General features: G+C 31.9%; 1 pseudogene; it reads right to left on the bottom strand.

Annotated features, from left to right (window-relative positions):
* Positions 1-5,740: 5,740 nt before the first annotated feature.
* On the bottom strand, positions 5,741-7,368 carry LOC146888456 (uncharacterized; annotated as a pseudogene).
* Between the last annotated feature and the right edge of the window lie 10,053 nt (positions 7,369-17,421).

Here is a 17,421-nt window from a genome sequence, read left to right as displayed (position 1 = left end):
AGATGAACAAAACTCCCCCTGAATCTCACAGAGGATGACCAACTTTCCTAGCAACAGCACAGCACTCAATCTTCTAAGAACACACTTAGAAAAAGTTATCGCTCACTCACACTAGGTTTTTCAAGCTTTCTTTAAGAATCTCACAGAGCCACACTTTGCAGTCACAGCCAAAGAACTCTGAATCTTAAAAAGGTGTTTTTGAAGTTGAACTGCAGTTCCTTAAATAGAGTTCTCGAAATTTAGGTTTAAGAATAGAGCCGTTATGTTCCAACTGCCAAGGATAATCGATTATCACTAAGGATAATCGATTATTCCAGTAGGTTTTCGAAATTTAAGTTAAAAACTGAATCTTTATGTTTCAACTGCCAAGGATAATCGATTATCACTGAGGATAATCGATTATTCCAGTAGGTTTCCTGAAAAGTATATTTTGAACAGGATAATCGATTATTTCAGGAGATAATCGATTATTCCAGTAGGTTTTCGAAAAATACAAGTTCTGCACAGATAATCGATTATCAATAGTGATAATCGATTATCACTGTAGTTTATCTAAAAATAAGAAACCTTCTAGAAAGACGAATGCCATGCTGCTGATTCTAAGTTTAATTAAACTATTCTACAATACACTTATTTTATTTTACAAGATAACATTTGCATAATTGAACACTTTGTCTTCATCTTGATCATCATTCAAAATCACTTGACTTCCTTCTTTTTGCCAACAATCTCCCCCTTTTTGATGATGATCAAAAATATGTTTAAGGACTTGTTGCAACCTGCAATTTAGAGACTTACAAAGAGAATGGTTAAAATAAAATATTGTGTATTGAGCATTTTAAACTTATTCTCCCCCTTTTTTGATCATATGAGAAAAGGGTAGAGCTTCCCCTTAAATGAAATAATGCTTGAGGGCACACAGCAGGAAATAAAATACTTAATCATTTATTGATTCAGAAAAGAAAAAGAGATTACAAACAGTGGTAAAACATATGTTAGAGAATTCTCCCCCTAAAATTCTGCACTCATGTCATCATCATGAGTGAATTCCTCGTCAAACCTATTTTCTAAGTTGGAAATTCTAGTATCAATCCCCCTAATGAGTCCGACAACTTCTTCATGACGAGAGGTAGACAGAAGAAATAATTCTTCTAGTCTTTTGTTCATGTTGGCTATGTTGTCTTCTATAGAGAAAGATGAGCCAGCACCACTTGAAGAGCCAACATTTTGAGTAGCAGGAGGTATGGGATCAGTAGGAGGAAGTTCTTCATCTTCAGCGTCATAGTTGGGCATATCATCACGATGGACATAAGTATCGCCAAGAGGAACAAGTTTTAGCTGTTTGAGAGAGCTTTCAGCAATTTCATTGGCACGTAAGGTACTTGAACAAAGCTCCCCGGTGACATCAACTCCTTTGTATTCGCAAATCCTGGAGATTAAAAGGGAATATGGGAGAGGATATTGTGGATACCTCTTTGCTTTGAGCATAGTGTCTAGGATTAAACTAGACCATTTTATCGGAACGCGATTTAGAATCGCATACATGATGAGAAGGTCAGCCTCTGAGCACTGAGCATGGTTGGTTCCTCTAGGACACAAAATCCAGACAATTAAGTAATGGATGAGTCTTTCATCCATTTTTAGTCCTCCAGCCAATAATTGTCTCCCAACATCCTGTGCTGGGTTGCGTAAGAAGGATTGATAGGCCAAGATTCGATTGAAGCCAGCAATCCCATGGAGAATTGATTCTGCAGCATCATTGATGGGAAATTTGGCCACATTTTCCCAAATATCATTGTCGATGATGATGTCCACTCCCTTCACCTTTGATAGAGCAACTTCATCTCTGATCTTGAGATTATAGTAGAACACTCGTACAAGATCAGGATAGTAGGTTCCATGCATTTCCACAAATGGTCTGATGCCTTGAAAATTAAAGAGAGCAGGAAACTCAAAACCTGCAGTTGTGAATTTTCGAAGAGTAATGTACTTTGGAGAGATGAGTGCTTTGTTTTTCCAAATCTGAACGAATTCATCTCTTCGATCTTCATCCGAGATCCAACCTTCTATGGATGCTGATCTGATGGAAGGTTGAGTTGGACGTGGAGCAGTTCGTCTACGTGTAGGGATCTTTCTGCGAGATGATTCTGCCATGATGCTGATTGCAAGAGCAAAGGATGACACGTTTTAGGGTTTTGTTAGAAGAGAAAGGGGGTAAATGATGAGAGGAGTTCGTTTCTGCGTGAATAGTTGAAAATTGGACTCATAATTTATAAAGAGAAGGCTCCCAACGGCTAAAATGCAAAAATCAAAGCAAATCTAGCCGTTACAACGGCTATTTTTTTTCGAAAATTTTGACATAATGTCGTGCAATAATCGATTATCCTGAGTGATAATCGATTATTGTTTCATAATATGAATTCCAGAAGTGATTGGTATGAGCAGATAATCGATTATTGTAAGTAATAATCGATTATTCCAGAACGATTTTGAGTATTTTGATCAGGGTCATGATAATCGATTATTCTGCTTGATAATCGATTATTCCAAGAATTTAGAACTTATTTTGGGAGAAGATAATCGATTATCATGAGTGATAATCGATTATTGAGTGTTGATTTACGAAAAAATCTCTCCTAAGCTCTTTCAAGAGACTTCTAATATCCCTAAATCTCTCCTAAGCTCATAAAATCTATCTTTGGCTAAAGGCTTTGTGAAGATGTCTGCCAATTGATGCTTGGTGTCCACAAAGTCTATCACACAATTTCCTTTACTTATGTGATCCCTTAAGAAGTGGTGTCTAATTTCTATGTGTTTTGTCCTAGAATGCATTATTGGATTCTTAGTTAAGTTTATGGCACTAGTATTGTCGCATTTTAGAGGTATATGATTTAGATAGATACTGTAATCCTCTAATTGTTGCTTCATCCATAGGATTTGAGCACAACAATTGCCAGCAGCAATGTATTCAGCCTCTGTAGTTGACAAAGCCACACAGGCTTGTTTTTTGGAGATGACAAGTACCACTGGTACTTTTTCTATCTATTTTACAGCCACCATAATCAGCATCAGAGTACCCTATTAAACTAAGTGATGCCCCAGAAGGATACCAAAGTCCAAAAGATATAGTTCCTTTAAGATATTTTAAAATTCTTTTTACTGCTATAAGATGTGATTCCTTAGGATTAGCTTGATATCTAGCACAAACGCATACAGATTGCATAATATCAGGTCTACTTGCAGTAAGATATAAGAGAGATCCTATCATACCTCTAAACATGGTTTGATTTACCTCAATACCTGATTCATCTTTATCCAAATAGCAGGAAGTTGCCATAGGAGTACTTGCTGCTTTAGCGCTATCATTTCAAATTTTTTAAGTAATTCCTTACAATATTTAGATTGAGATATGAATGTCCCTTCATCCATTTGTTTAATTTGTAAACCAAGGAAGAAGTTTAATTCTCCCATCATTGACATTTCAAACTCACCCTGCATTATGCTTGCAAAACCTTCACATAGAGATTTATCAGTTGATCCAAAAATTATATCGTCAACATACACTTGAACTAATAAAATGTGTTTATCTACTCTTTTAATAAACAAAGTTGAGTCTATTTTACCTCTTTCAAAATCATTTCCGAGCAAAAATGTGCTTAAGCGTTCATACCAAGATCTAGGTGCTTGTTTCAAACCGTAAAGTGCCTTTTTCAATTTATAAATATGATTTGGAAATTTGTAATCCTCAAAACCAGGTGGTTGTTCAACGTACACATCTTCTTTGATAAAACCATTTAGGAAAGCACTTTTGACATCCATTTGATATAATTTAAATTTCATAATAGAGGCATAAGCAAGAAGTAAGCGTATAGCTTCTAACCTCGCAACAGGGGCGTATGTTTCATCATAATCTATACCTTCTTCTTGTCGATATCCCTTTGCCACAAGTCTAGCTTTGTTCTTAGTAATATTTCCATCTTCATCCATCTTATTTCTGAAAACCCATCTTGTTCCAATCACTTGAAGTGATTCATCTCTTGGAATCAATTCCCATACTTTATTTCTTTCAAATTGATTGAGCTCTTCTTGCATTGCAATGCACCATTGATCATCTTGAAGAGCTTCTTGAACAATCTTTGGTTCAATCTGCGAGACAAAAGCAACATTCATACAAAAATTGTTCATATTTCTAGTGATTACCCCTTTTGAAATATCACCAATGATGTTGTCTAGAGATAGTCCTCTTGGTGACTTCCAGCATTTTTCAAGATCTTCAGATTGATAAGGTGGATTCTCATTTAAATACATCTCATCAAGGGCTTCCTGAATATATTCTTCATCACCTGTAATTTGCTTATTTGACTCAAGAGGGTTCACCTCATGGTCCACAACTTCATCAAAGACAACATGCATGGATTCTTCAACATTCAAAGTTCTTCGATTAAAGACTCTATATGCTTTACTAGTAAGAGAATATCCTAGGAATATTGCTTCATCAGCTTTAGAATCAAATTTTCCTAAATTTTCTTTTCCATTATTTAAAACAAAGCACGTGCATCCAAAAATTTTAAGATGAGCAATATTTGGCTTTCTACCTTTAAATAATTCATAAGGAGTAATTTTTAAAATAGGCCTAATAAGCATTCTATTTAAAACATAACATGCAGTACTCACAGCATCAGCCCAAAAGTATTTAGGAACATTATATTCATTTAGCATTGTTCTAGCTAGTTCCTCTAAGGATCTATTTTTCCTCTCTACAACTCCATTCTGTTGAGGTGTCCTAGGTGCAGAGAAATTATGCAAAATTCCATTTTTATCACAAAATTTTTCAAATGACTCATTTTGAAATTCCCCACCATGATCACTTCTTATAATCTTAATTTTCAAATCTTTTTCATTTTGAACTAATTTTGCAAATTTTTTAAAAGCTTTAAAGGCTTCACATTTTAAGGTAAGAAAGAAGGTCCAAGTAAACCTAGAGTAGTCATCCACAATAACAAGAGCATAATAATTTCCTCCATAACTCTTAATCCTAGAGGGACCAAATAAATCCATATGCAATAGTTCTAAAGGCTTTGAAGTAGATAAAATATTTTTTGAATGAAAAGATGATTTTACTTGTTTTCCTTTTTGACAAGCAGCACATATTTTATCTTTTTCAAATTTTATTTTTGGTAAACCGATCACTAACTCCTTAGACATCAACTTATTCAACTGTTTCATGTGAATATGAGCAGCCCTTTTATGCCACAACCAAGGATTTTCTTCCTTTGCAACTAGACATGTTATATCACTAGATGATGCACAATCAAGATCAATTAAATAGATATTGTTGTGTCTCATACCTTTCAAAGCAATTTCATTAGAATCCTTTTGGTGGATAGTGCAGTAATCACTTTCAAAGATAACTTTGAGACCTTTGTCGCATAGTTGACTAATACTGAGAAGATTGTGCTTCAGTCCTTCTACAAGTAGCACATCCTTGATCTCCAGGGTATCTCCTCCACCAACATCTCCAATTCCAATTATTTTCCCTTTGTTGTTATCTCCATATGTAACAAATCCTTGATCCTTTCTTTTGAGATTCTTGATCTTCCTTTTATCACCCGTCATGTGTCTTGAGCATCCACTGTCAAGGTACCACAATGATTTTCTAGCTTTGGAAGTTAACTACAAAATAAAAAGATAATTTCTTTAGGTCCCCATTAACTTTATTGGGTCCTTGGGGTTAGAGAGATATAAGAATTATCTAGCAATAGGCATCCAAGTATACTTTCCATTTGGAACATCATAGTGTTTAATATTACATTTATTTGATGTATGCCCCTTTTTCATGCAATAAAAACAAGTAGCTAAACAAGTATTTCTATAGTGAGCAGTTCCTTTTTCTACCCACACTCTGCGAGTCTTTTTATTTTTAGGAACATATTTATTTCTACTTAGATTCTTCTTCTCAAAAGCATGTTTTTCAAAAGATTTATTTTCTAAAGCATCTTTAAGTTGTTTTTCTAAAATCATTAACTCAAACATATAGCTTTTGCAAGATTCACATTCAACTGCCTCAATTTCTCTATTTTCTAAACTTAAGATTTTATTTTTCAAAACATTTTCTTCTTCTAGAGATTTTTCAAGATTGTCTTGTAATTCTTTAAAATCCTTTTTCAATTTTTTGTGAGCAATATCTAATTTACTGGATTTAGCAAGCAATTCTTGAAAAGCATCATAAAGAGAGTCATAATCATTTTCATTGTCAGAAGAGCTTACCTCACTGTCAGAGTGATCATCATTGGCCATTAAGCAAAAGTTTGCCTCTTCCTCATCGGATCCTTCAGAGTTGGATGAACTTGAGGCATTATCTTCCCACGCTATGTATGCCTTTTTCTTAAAAAATTTCTTGCTTTTCTTTTCATCACTCCTTTTTGAATTTGGGCAGTCTGCTTTTACATGACCAGTTTCTCCACATCCATAGCATTTAAAGTTTGAGGAGCTTCCTTGATTCTCCTTCTTATTACTCTTGAATTGATTTCTTCCTTTAGACTTCATGAACTTTGTGAATTTCTTTATCATTAGACTGAGATTCTCATCATCATCAGAATCTTCTTCCTCTTTTTTCTTTTTGCCTTTGACAACCTCGGTTTTGAATGCAATATTTTTCTTTCTTCCTTGATCTTCTTCATCATTCAATCTTCCCAGCTCAAGCTCGTGCTCTCTCAGTTTTCCAAACAGAGCCGCCATGGTCATTGTTGCAAGATTCTGTGACTCCGTGATAGCTGTCACCTTTGGCTGCCAAGTCCTATTCAAAGATTTAAGAATTTTTATGTTAAGTTCATCAGTATCAAATGTTTTACCTAGCCCATTGAGATGGTTGACAATGTGTGTGAACCGCTTCTGCACATCGTAGATGGTTTCTCCCTACTGCATTCGAAACATCTCATATTCTTGTATCAAGGAGTTCTTTCTAGCTCGTTTAACATCGTCAATTCCTTCATGAGTCACTCGAAGGATTTCCCACATCTCGCGTGCAGTGGTGCAAACAGAAATTCTGTAGAACTCATCAAGAGTTAGAGCAGATGATATAATGTTTCTGGCTTTAACGTCATATTGAGCTCGCCTGTTTTCATCAGCAGTCCATTGAGCAAAAGGCTTTGGTTCCTGCACTTCATTAACAACGTTAACAGGCACAAATGGTCCATTCAAAACAGCATCCCAAATACCCCTATCAACTGATTCTAAAAATATTTGCATTCTGACTTTCCAAAAAGGATAGTTTTCACCTGTGAAAAGTGGAGGTCTATTGATAGACGCACCTTCAGCAAAAGTTTGATTTGACCCTACCATTTTCGAAAAATTTGAATGACTATCAAAGCAAGCTCTGATACCAATTGTTGGTATCGCGCAGCGGAATGACTAAACAATGGTCAAAAATCAAGAGGGGGGTGAATTGGATTTTTAAAAAATCTTAACAGTTTTTAAAATTTTTCTCAAAAATTAATTAACTTAAAGTAAAAGTTACTTTAAATGCAAGTGCAGATAAATAAGGAGTTTAAGGGAAGAGGAGCACACTGATATTTATACTGGTTCGGATCAAAAGACCCTACGTCCAGTTGTTAATCTCTTAAACAAGGAGATTAACTCAATCACTATAATAATCAAAATTACAACAGATTATATGAGAGAAAAGATTAGAAAACACCTCTCTTGAACAACCACAAGAGATGAACAAAACTCCCCCTGAATCTCACAGAGGATGACCAGCTTTCCTAGCAACAACACAGCACTCAATCTTCTAAGAACACACTTAGAAAAAGTTATCGCTCACTCACACTAGGTTTTTCAAGCTTTCTTTAAGAATCTCACAGAGCCACACTTTGCAATCACAGCCAAAGAACTCTGAATCTTAAAAAGGTGTTTTTGAAGTTGAACTGCAGTTCCTTAAATAGAGTTCTCGAAATTTAGGTTTAAGAATAGAGCCGTTATGTTCCAACTGCCAAGGATAATCGATTATCACTAAGGATAATCGATTATTCCAGTAGGTTTTCGAAATTTAAGTTAAAAACTGAATCTTTATGTTTCAACTGCCAAGGATAATCGATTATCACTGAGGATAATCGATTATTCCAGTAGGTTTCCTGAAAAGTAAATTTTGAACAGGATAATCGATTATTTCAGGAGATAATCGATTATTCCAGTAGGTTTTCGAAAAATACAAGTTCTGCACAGATAATCGATTATCAATAGTGATAATCGATTATCACTGTAGTTTATCTAAAAATAAGAAACCTTCTAGAAAGACGAATGCCATGCTGCTGATTCTAAGTTTAATTAAACTATTCTACAATACACTTATTTTATTTTACAAGATAACATTTGCATAATTGAACACTTTGTCTTCATCTTGATCATCATTCAAAATCACTTGACTTCCTTCTTTTTGCCAACACATATTTTGTAGTCGTTGTGAGGGTTATCTTATGCTATTGTTTCTTCTTGCATTTGAAAAACTTTGAGGCCTCAAGACACATTGAATGTTCTTGACTAAGCATTGAATATGCGTGGCTTCTTTGACAACATTTATAGAGCATGAAAGAGCTTTACATGATAGGGTGTGGTTTCTTTTCACCTTTGGGCAAGGCACAAGGTCTGGCACAACTGACTAACTTTGTAGTGATGACTTCTTATGTAACACCCCACTTCTAAGTGTATCTAGATATAAATCAATCATACTTCGTATCATTTTCAAGTTTAAAATATGAATAAAATATTTAAAATGAGATGACATAAAATGAATGATCGAGAGTAGTATAAAACTTAACTTTTGATCTTGGATGATGATTATATCACATATTATTGTTGGAATTAAACACAGAGAAATAGAGTACTAACTATATAAAGTTTCATAGCTAAACTAAAAAAATGAGCTTAATATTTTATTCCCTGATACTAGTCGTGGAGGTTGGAAGGGGCAGGGGACCATGGCCCCTTCCCCCAATTTTTTTAATTTTTTTTCATTATTTTATATTTACTTTATTATAAATTATATAAATTTTTAAATTTTTTGCACTTTTTGTATTTTTTAAATTAAATAATATTGTATTCAAAATTAATAAAAAATAAATTAAGTATTTTTTTATTTATTTTATAAAGTACAATAACAAATAATAAAACATAAAATCAAATATATAAAGAAATAAAATTTTAAGATATTTTTTATTTTCTCTCTCATTGTCTTTTGAGTTTTTTATATGTTCTATTTTTCTCTCATGCTTATTTATTTTCTTTTGTTACAAAAAAAAATTATACGTAAACTCACTATTTCTATCCTCATTTTTCCATATTTTCTCTTCAATTATTAAATAAATAAATAAGGTAACTTCCTCTTGTCTCACTAGATAGTGAATTATTTGTTTAACATTTAGCATTATTTTTTATCTCATGACCTTTTTATATATTCATTTTTTATTAATATAGAAGAAGAAACAATATACTATATGATTTTTCATAGTTGATTTTTTTTATAACTTGATTATCATAGTTTTTTTTAGTAATTATGTCTATCAACTTTTGATTAGATTATGATAAATTATTTTTTAGTCTTAAACTTATTTTTTAAATAGGTATATTATTGAAAAATAAAAGAATAAATTTATTTTTTAAAATTGATAGAGAAACTATTGGTGAAGATGAAAACATGATAATATGGTTGTTTATCGCATAACAATGAAATGAAAGTTTGTGAATATGTTTTGAATCAAATGCACGTTAATAAAATGAAAGATGAATATTTTACAGATAATATGATTTTTTTATATTGAAAAAAGTTAACTGAAAAATTTAATTATAATTCAATTATCGTGAATTCAAAAATATGAAAAAATATAAACATTCCTTTAGATATATTTGATAATTATAAATATACTAAATTATGTATTCATTTTTATTGAATTAATCATAATAATATTAAATATATAAATTTTAAATATATTATTTTAACTCCCAAAAATTTTGATAAAAATTCGTCACTGGTAGAACATTATAAGTCTTAACTTAAACCCTTTGTACTAAAATTCAACCTTTAACATTATTATTATTACGAGTGAAGTTAAGAATCATTATCGTATTAAAGAATGCTGATTTTGAAAAAAATTATAGAAGTTTCTAAATAATACTCTCTTCTTTCTTTTCTTTTTTTTTCGTTAAAAGCATTTATGCTATAATAGGAGAACTAAACATTATCTAAAAACCAATATAAATATCTTTGTATCTTTTTCTTTTCTTTTTCTCATTTTAATCTACTCAAGTGGCACTAAATTGTGTTTTTAGGAAACAAAAAATTTTAAATTGTGATTATTAATAAATTTTACAAATTTGTTTTTTCTATCAAATATTGAATTTCGTTTTGACTCTATTTTTGAAAAAAAAAAGACAATTTATCTGTTTTTGAAAAAAAATATTATTTAGAATTTTGTTAAAACATAACTCAATCATCTTCTTATTTTTCATTTTGTTTTGTCATTCTTAATAGTAATATTTTAAAATTTATTAACTGTAAACAAAGTATAGACCATGTTGAAAAAAAGATCAATCCCATAATTAAAGAAAAATATTTAAGAAACCGATAAACTGAAAAAACAATATTATTTATACAAGTCAAATAAAAAACTGTTTTTATTTATTATCAATCACATATACTAATAATGATAATAGTAATAAATACAATAAACAATATTGATAACTTTAATAAAAGTTAGAAAAAAAATGAGAATTATACCTATAAATAAAACGTAACAGAAGACTCATACAGATCCAATAAAGTAAAATAATATAATTTTGAACAATAAATTATTTTTTTAATGTTTAAAATCATAATTAAATATTACCGTTATCCTCTAACTAAATATCATAAAAAATTTTAATGTTTGTAAAACATATTAAATATTATTAAATTTTTTGTATAAAAATATCTTTTGAAACAGTACAATTCCCAACTTGTTATTTCATAAAATATCCTATAATCACAAATAAAATAATATATTATAATGTACAAACATTTGTAGAATGACAGATTATTCAATAAATACTTTTACTGGTTAACGTTAGACTTTACATTAAAACTGATAAGACTATATATTTTACTAAAAGACTTATAAGCATTTTGTACGTTGCAGGAATTTATTAACATGTAAAAAAAACGTAAATTCAAACACTACTTTATCTTTGTCTACACATAAAAGGAATTCGTTTCTTTTTCGTGTATATATTTCTCTTTTCAATTTTATTTTAAGTAAAGTTATTTTAAATTAAATTAATTATATTTTTATTTTATAAATAATTTTTAACTTGAATTTAATTATTTTATAAATTAAAATAACTATTTTATTGTTATATATTTTTTATTGTTTTTTAAATTTAAATAATTATTTATAATAAAAAGAAAATTAGTAATGAAATTTATATAAATTATTTATTTTATAATTATTTTTAATAAAAATTATTTTATAATTATTACATTTTCGTTAAAAAAATAAACACATTGTAACATCTCATTTAATAGTATATTACTACTAAATAAAACATCATATATTTGATATTCACAAAAAAGTAGAGAAAACTATATAATTAGGCTAGGGATGATAATTCGGGACGGGTCAAACAGGCTCAGATATTAAAAAAACATCAAATGTACATGGCAAAAATCAAATACATGACTCTCATAAGCACAAGCAAATCTAATTATGTTTCTATCGTATTTTTTTTCATTTTGGTCAATCATTTCTTTATTAACAATCTTCAATGATAATTTATTCTTAATCTTCATTGTCACTCATAACATTCATCATTATATTATATGCAAAAGTCTCGTCAATGTTGACTTTATTTTGGTTCCATATTATCTTATTCATGACATAATTTATTGAGATCTCATCATTTTCAACAATCTTGGGTACTTGAGATTCTTCTAAAAAAATTATTAATTATGTCAAATAAATATTTTGGGATTTCCACTTTTTCAATTAGGTCATCTTGCACTTTAGCTATTTTTCTCATTCGAGAGTTTTATCTTTGTAACCAATAGGCTTACCACGCTTCAAGCTTGTCTTTGCAACCAACAAGCCTACCACGTTTCAGGCATGTTATGAAGTAATATCAATTTTATTTGGAGCATTAGTAGCTAGTATATATGATTTATTTACCCTTTTTATGTCAATAAAAACATATGGTAACTGATTGACTAAATTTGCAAATGAATTATCCTTTGAACTTTCATTTCACATTCATTCCAACCAATATCTTTTCCAATTATCTTCTTTCTCCCACATAATGTTGGAAAAACTTATTCATCAAAATGATAGTCGATAAATCAAATTGTAAATAAGTCTTTCATTGATAGTTCAAGATATTTTATTATTGATGGAGAATCATATCCAACATATATTCTAAACCGTCTCTGAGGATCATCATAATCCCTTTTGGTGGGGAAATTGGAACATATACAATACATCTAAAAATGAGAAATATTAGGTTACTGACAAAAAACCAATTGCATAATAGAGTATTTGTGATAACTTGTTGCCTTGATGCGAATCAATACTACAACATGCCAAATTGCATATCCCCAAGTAATGGTCATGCAACCAAATTTAGATGTTTTATTAATGATTCTTCAAGTCCATTTTGAGTATGAACATGTGCTACTAGATGTTCAACTTCAATTCCAATTGATAAACAATAATCATGAAAAACATGAGATGTAAATTCATCAGCATTATCAAGATGGATTTTCTTAATTGGATAATATGGAAAGTGAACTCTTAATTGTGCTAATATTTTGCAAATGTCTGATTGCGAGTTGATAATAAATAAATATGTGACCATCTAGTTGATGCATTAATTAAAATCATGAAATATCTAAATGATCCACGTGATAAGTGTATTGGACCACAAATACTACCATGTATTCATTTTAAAAATGAGATTGACTCATTTCTAATTTTTCTAGTGATTATCTTATTATCAACTTTTCTTTGTGAACATGGAGTACATGAAAAATCATTGGACTGAGAAATTTTTTTACTCTTAAGTGGGTGTCCACATGAGTTTTTCAACTATTTTTCGCGTCATAATATGTATAATGTACAATATTGATATCCATCTGTAATATATTGCTTGCTAACATAATATGTGAAAAATTATTTATCACCAATGAGATGATCAATGTTTTCATCTGGTTTATCAAAGAAAATAACAATATCAAGATGAGTGACATCCATATGGTCATAATCAAAATCACCATCTTCATAAGTAAAGTGTGTTTTTATGTTCTTTTCCTCACTTTTAAGATGCTTTGGTGTACAACAAGTACAATACAACTCAAATGATCTTTACCACTACAATACTAACTTATATTTTCATCTTATTTTCTATTATTTTCACCTTTTTTTCTTTTTCCTTTTTCATATTATTGTTCTACTTTTGGTGATAAATTATCTCTTTAAAAAAAATTTATGACTATGTCCACAACCACTCACTAGCATGACCACGACCAAGGTCATAACTATTACCATGAAAATATGAATAAGAGATATTGTTGCATTCACTTATGGAAATGGAACAAAACCAGTTTGGCGGGTCTCGTGATTTTTCATTAAAAACCTCATTGTTTTGTTCAGCCACAAAAAGGCATGAAATAAATTCAGAATATTTGTGAAATCTTTTTTCACAATATTGTTGTCGGAGCATATTAGTTGTTCAGATGCTTTATTTCTTTATTTAATGGCATCACCAAGGCCCATTGTATCTAAATGTATTTCAACATTTAATATGCAATATAAGTAATTCTTCCTTGTAATATCAAGGGTCAAAAATTCAAATTTTGTCAAATTTTGTAAGATTTAACATGTTTATAACTAGTACATAAAATAATAAAATAATCATAATAATGATAATAAGACAGAGATGAAAATTGATAAAGTCAAACAAATCTTATCACAAAAATAAATAAAAAAATATAAGATAAAATTGTAAATGAAGAAAGAATTAGAAAGAGCCTAGATTGAGGCACGTAGAGCATTGTCCTTATAGAGACAAAGCTCTCACTAGCCCTTGTAACGTCCCATTTAATTAATCAAAATAATTAAAGGAAGCGTCGCACAGAATAAGTATAAACGCAGTTCAGGAGCTTAAACCTTACTCCTTACAGAATTCAAGGCACACCACGATGCCAAAACATACCAAATATAAGACACAAAGGCTAGCAGAAGAAGATATAGTATAAAAGGGTAAAGCAATACATGGGCCATAGCCCTAACAAAAAGCCCAAACAAAACATGATGTCCAACCCATGCGGACTATGCAGCGAAATCATTTCTTCCTGGTTGACCTCGAGTGCTTCTTGCATCTGCTCACATCAACAAGTTGATGATCATCGCAAAAGTAGAAGAATAACATACAAGACAATCAAACAAGCAAACAGGGTAAGCTAGAGTCGTAAAGATTTCATCAATGCAATCAGATATACTTCCACAGTCCAATGTACATACATCACCCAAGCATGTTATGACCTTCCAAATCAATACACTAAGACTCGACTCGACTCATCCGGATACATATAACCTGGTCGGATTCAGCGGATGCTTGAACTTGTGGTGGATACCTCTCCTCACCCCCGAGCTGCTCACCCCGAGCTATGTGTTACAAGTGTTACAATGAATCAATTCCCTCACACACAAGGTTAGCCCTTAATGAGTTTCAGGCCTCTTGCTACTCTCACCACAGGAGTCAGTCCGCTCTAAGTGAGACTAACTGACTCCTTAAAGTGTTACGATGCAATCCTTACCTTGAATCCTTACCAAGTTATATAGATGGGGCACCACCATGGACACCTACTAACAGGGGCCATGGAATTACGTCTCGACCACTAAAGCACGACCCTGAGGATCTCACCTAGAGATCCCAAGGAATTACGCACTGACACGGACCAATCATACTCAATAAATAAAAAAGGAATTAACATGCATATACATTAATATATTATACCAGCTCTTTATAATTTCACCTCTTTCATTTGCCCGATAAATCCATACCCATCCATCATTCTCAAGCCATAGTTGTGAATTCCATCTCATGTCAATACCATGCCACTTTAATACCAACCATCTCATTTGTTCCTCATGCCAAGATCACACAATCACAACAATCAAGTTTGTAGCCACAACTTATCTCATGCATCTCATTTCGCAAGCCTCATTCCTTATATAGAGTACAACATAAACCAAACATTTCATTTAGCCAAACTAAGAAAAATAGCGCAACCCGCAGCGAATCTCGCTCAAGCTAGGAGCCCTCGCTCAGGTGAGAGGAGTGCCCTCGCTTAGGCGGTGGACTCTCGCTTAGGTGAGATCGTGACAGGGACGCTGGGAGGCTCTCGCATGGCTCGCTTAGGCGAGCCCTTCTCACCTGAGCGAGACAACCTCTCGCCCAAAGGTGAGGTTCCTCGCCTGGGCTAAAACAGGAGCAACATGCCAAGGCTCTCACGTGTGCTCGCTTAGGCGAGCGTCTCTCGCCTGAGCGAAATGGTGCCTCGCTCAAAACAAAAGCTTTCGCCTGAGCGAGAGCTCGAGTGCAACCTTGACCTGTTCCTGCAAGTCTCGCCTAGGCGAGACAGGATCGCTTGGGCGAGTGTATCAGACCTCGCCACTGTTCCTCCCTGCCACAAACACATTTTCACACCCAAGCAATAATGCCAACCATACCATACATCCATAGCAACATATAAGCACGAAAATCACGAAACACAAGCAAGGCAACAACCATCGCACCAAACAGGAGGGTTCTAGCTTCCCTTACCTGGAAAACAAGCTAGCAGCTGGGTCCTTGGGTACGAACAGGGGAACACAGCAGCTCCTAGAGTAGATTAGCGAGCTGGAAACAGTGAAACCAGTTCAAAACAAGCTCACCATGACTTACCCTAGTTGGAACCACAAAGAAGGAACTAAATGGAAATAAGGTATAAGTTGGAACAGACTTACGTGAAGTGGAGATCTGGTTGGACTTCACCTGAAGAGCCCAAAGAGCAGAACCCTAGCAGAGGTTCTGTGTTAGGGAAAGAAGGGCAAAGCGGTTGTTTTTCTGAAATGAGAAAGGAGTGATATGTTAGGGCAAACTTAGGGGTCTGGTTCCCCTTTGGGCAGCCCTTAGGCCCAACTCACATGGGGCAGCCCTTTTAATTTAGGGCAGAAAAGAATAAGAATTTTAACGGGCCTTACAGCCCTCACTTGGTTAGAGCATTGTGCTTGATAACAAGTTATAAAATAAAGCTAATAATATAAAGAAGAAAATTGAAGAAAAGAAAGTGGTGAGCAATATTCTTATTTATATATACAAAAGGGTTAATTTTGTTTTTATTCCCTTAACTTTAAGTGAAATTTGGAATTGGTCCATTTTCAAAACTTTGGATCAATTTAGTCCCGTCTTTAGAAATGCATGGATTTAGTCATTTTAACCAAATTTTGTTAAGTTTATTTTACATTTCAAACATGTTTCTCAGCTAACATTGTAACATAAATGTGTTCAACAGTGTAAACAACTCAAATGCTATCATGAAAAACATTTGAAACGTCAAATAAACTTAATAAAATTTAGTTAAAATAATTAAATCCAAGCATGTCTAAAGTTAAAGGATTAAATTGGACAAAAATTTTGAAAAATTATTAATTTTAAATTTAACTAAAAATTAAAAAATTAAAACATATTTAATCCAATACAAAAATATATAAATGAGCGATCATTAATTCATAAAAGAAATTCATTTATTAAAAAATTATTTACATTAACAAATTTTATTAATATAATAATTAAGTGTCACTGTTTAAAAAAAACATTATCATTGCTAAAAATATATTTTCTACATTCTCATAAGTCCGCGTAACAAATTTCTTTTCACTAGCCGGTAATAAATTAAAAAATGTAAATTACTAAATCGTTGTGCTAATTGGAGAATCACGATAAATACATGAAGATTTATATTCGATCATCCTACCACCCAAAAGATGCATAAAAAAAAAAATCAAAGTTTTAAAGGTCATAAAATATTAACAGAACAATTAATAGTACTTTGAATGATGTTTTACAAACAGTTTAGCACATAAATGATCGACTAAAGACATTTAACATTAATAAAATTAATTAAGAAAAAAAGAAAACAAAAGGTGTATGAGTAGAATATTTGTAAAAAATAAAAGCTCAAATTAATGACATATTCAACACATTTAAAAGGTTTTTTTTTCTTCATTGCTGAGTGTGAAGGGGCGCAAAATGTGAAGATCTTCGATTGTAATGAATGTTTGTCATTTTCCAGATTTGATGCCATTCCCTTCAAAACAGAATATAATAATAATTAACTTTTCTAAAGTCATGATACAT

Source organism: Vigna unguiculata, chromosome 2 (genome assembly GCF_037176805.1).
Source record: "Vigna unguiculata cultivar grain cowpea cultivar isolate G323 ecotype 2 chromosome 2, ASM3717680v1, whole genome shotgun sequence".
In the NCBI taxonomy this organism is placed as follows: Eukaryota; Viridiplantae; Streptophyta; class Magnoliopsida; order Fabales; family Fabaceae; genus Vigna; species Vigna unguiculata.
Note: the sequence above shows the minus strand (reverse complement) of the source record. Positions and strands in the feature narration are given on the sequence as shown.